This window comes from Marmota flaviventris, chromosome 8, assembly GCF_047511675.1.
Source record: "Marmota flaviventris isolate mMarFla1 chromosome 8, mMarFla1.hap1, whole genome shotgun sequence".
In the NCBI taxonomy this organism is placed as follows: Eukaryota; Metazoa; Chordata; class Mammalia; order Rodentia; family Sciuridae; genus Marmota; species Marmota flaviventris.
The window spans coordinates 100,113,120-100,116,394 of NC_092505.1; the positions used below are offsets into that span (position 1 = coordinate 100,113,120).

At 36.9% G+C, this 3,275-nt stretch overlaps 1 pseudogene; it reads right to left on the reverse strand.

Annotated features, from left to right (window-relative positions):
• Positions 1-476: 476 nt before the first annotated feature.
• On the reverse strand, positions 477-1,166 carry LOC114081949 (pseudouridine-5'-phosphatase pseudogene; annotated as a pseudogene).
• Between the last annotated feature and the right edge of the window lie 2,109 nt (positions 1,167-3,275).

Below are 3,275 nucleotides of genomic sequence, written 5' to 3' on the forward strand. Positions count from 1 at the left end.
TATATATATAATTGTAGGAAATATATTATATTATTGTAGGAAAATGAAATAAAAATGAAATTAAATATATATATATATATATATGTGTATATATATATATATATATATATATATATATATCCACATACATATGTACACATATAAAAGTATATACATGTATGCACACATGGTTTGTATTTTCTAGCTGCCATTGATCCCTTTATTGTATTCTTAATCTGGTTCATTATTGAGATAGTAAAGCAAGGCCTGTGTTCTGGACTGGCTCTATTTGTCTTTTACTATTCTACTAAGTATCAAGTGGACAGTTATCAACACCTCGGAGTCAGTCAAGCCAACACAGGATGGAAAGTCTCACTTCACAAGGGTACAATGAAGATGCAGATCATAATCAGGAAGCTATTGGTTTCATTCAACCTTTCCCTCAGCAGTAGGTTCCAGGTGCCAGGATGCCCAAAGGAATACAGAGAAACTCCCTCTCACTCGTAGGCAGGCAAACCAAACAGTTCAGGCTGGAAGTCCTGCAGGGACCTGAGCACCAGAGTGGCCTTTCTCGTCAAGTCTGGGCTCAGGTTTTCATCTGGTACCATGACCACCTGCATCCCAGCCGCCAGGGCTGCCTCCACCCCATTGGGAGCATCTTCAAAGACAAGGAACTTTTCAGGGGCTGGAGGAGGAAAGAACCTCCTAGCACAGGTGAGAAATATTTCAGGGTCTGGTTTGCCATTCTTCACATCATCTCCCAACGCGATGTGGTTAAACAAACTGAAGAATTCCTTGTGTCTTCTGGTTTTCATTTCGAAGGACGCGGACTCTGAGCTCGTGCCCACGGCGATGGGTATGTTGTGCTTCAGCAGGTGGTGGATCAGTTTTTCCGCGCCAGGCATGAGCTCAGCTGCTGGGAACAGATCCCTTAACTTCGTTTGGCTCTCCTCCACCAGCTCCTCTTTGGACATCGGGAGCTTCAGGACGTCAACCATAATCTCAGCAGCCTCTAACGACTTTTTACCCAGAACCAGGGACTTGACATCCCAGGTGTACTTCTTCTCATAACGACCACATATTTCTTCCAACACCCCTGAACGTATCCGTTCAGTATCCAAAAGCAGGCCGTCCATGTCAAAGATGATGTGGGTGACTGGCCACAGCGCTGGCACAGGTGCAGCCATCTCAGCCTGAATGGGAGTGGGGAAAGCGCTCGCCAACCGACAGTCCTGTGCGCCTGGGAGCTCCTCTGAGCGCTTGCACCCTGAGCCCAGTAATCCGTTAGTGTTGTTTAGAGAGTTCTTTGAATATTTTGGATTACCATCTTTTGTCAGATATGTTTTACAGTATTTTCTGTCAGCAGTTTGTCTTTTCATAGTCTTGACAGGGTGTTTTCAAGAGCAGAAATTTTTAATCTTTTTTTTTTTTTTTTTTTTTGAGAGAGAGAGAGAGAGAGAGAGAGAGAGAGAGAATTTTAAATATTTATTTTTTTAGTTTCCAGCAGACACAACATCTTTGTATGTGGCGCTGAGGATCGAACCTGGGCTGCACGCATGCCAGGCGAGCGCGCTACCACTTGAGCCACATCCCCAGCCCAAACTTTTAATCTTAATGAAATTCATCTTGCTGTTACAAGTAAAAGTTATTAACCAAACCAAGTTCTTTGGTTTCTATGGAATTGTTAATCGAAAAGACTATTTTATTGTCTTTTAGTGTCTTTGTTCCTTTATCAAATACCAGTGGACCAAATTTATGTGAGATCTCTTTCTGGGCCCTGTATTGTATTTCATTGATTTATTTGTCCATTCGTTTGCCTGTTCCACACTATCTTGATTATTGTAGCTTCACAGTCGTGAAATTGTTTAGTATCAGTCTTCCAACTTCATTCTAGTCAATATTGAGTTGGCTATAATAAGTTGTTTGCATCTCCGTGTAAATTTTAGACTCACTTTGCCAATATCAGTAAAATGCCCTTCTTGGGTTTGGCTGAGTTTACATTCATTCTGTGTATCAAGTCTGAAAGAACTGTTAGCTTCACAATGCTACATCGTCCTGTGTATAAACACAGACGATTTCTCCTCTTAGTCCTTCTTTGACATCTTACACCCAAAATTTCCTCAAATAATTCTTGTACATATTTTGTCAGATCTGCATTGAAGTGTTCCATTTGGGGGATAATACTAATGTAAACAACATTTTTTTTTTTTTTTTACTTTTAGAAATTTAGAATTGTACCTTGCTGGTATAATAGTTTCCTTTAGAATGCACTATGATATTATATGAATTAAAAGTGTGGTATAGAGTGTGAAGTAGATATATAGAATCCAAAGCAGAATGAAATCCCAGAAATAGTCACATATGAAAATAGTCTATAGCATCAACTTGGCTATGAACATCAGTAAAGAAAAATGGATTGTGTGGAAAATTGTTTAAAGACAACTAGATAAGGACATAAAATAAGATAGGCTGAATCATTACATTATCACATCAAGACATTGATCCCAGATATTCTGGGATCTCTTCTGAATTGAAAAGTTAAGTCATGGAAGTTCAGATAGTTATTTCTAAATTGCCAATGGAGAACTAAAATTAAAAAAAAAAAAAACATACAGTAGAAGGAAACAGAAAATTTTTAAAAAATGAAGTTAAGAAACATGAAAAACTAACATCATATAATTGACCTATAATACCAAAAGTACTTTTCTGAGTCTATAAAGAAAACTACAAGGAATAAGTAAAAAAAATATACCACCAAAAGAACTAGGCAAAGTCTAGGAACAGTTATTTCTGAGCAATATGAAATTCAAAAATCTTCTCAAAAATAGAGAAAAAAGCTTATTTTCACTCAAAAGTGTAATGTCCATTAATGTCACAGTTGAAATCATCTTCTCTTGTAAATTGGTCAGTTATATAGAGGATTGAAACCTCATGGTCTTGGTTAGCTTACAAAAGCTTGTTTAGCAATGCAGAACCAAAATTTAATTTAGTAGAACATTGGTTAAATAATGTACATTCATATAAGGAAATATTCTGTATCTATAAAAAAGAATGAGACAACTTCATGTTTAATAATAATGAAATATTACTTAGGTATAATATCAAATAATTACAAGGAAGAGTAAAGAGTACATTTCTTTTATATAAGGAAAATAAATACAAATGAATATATGTATAGTTAAAGTTCTGAGGAAAAAAAAGAAAGAGTGAGAGAGAGAGAGAGAGAGAGAGAGAGAGAGAGAGAGAGAGAGTTGTTTTTCCTTTTAGGGACCTAAGCTCAGTAATGGTTACACATT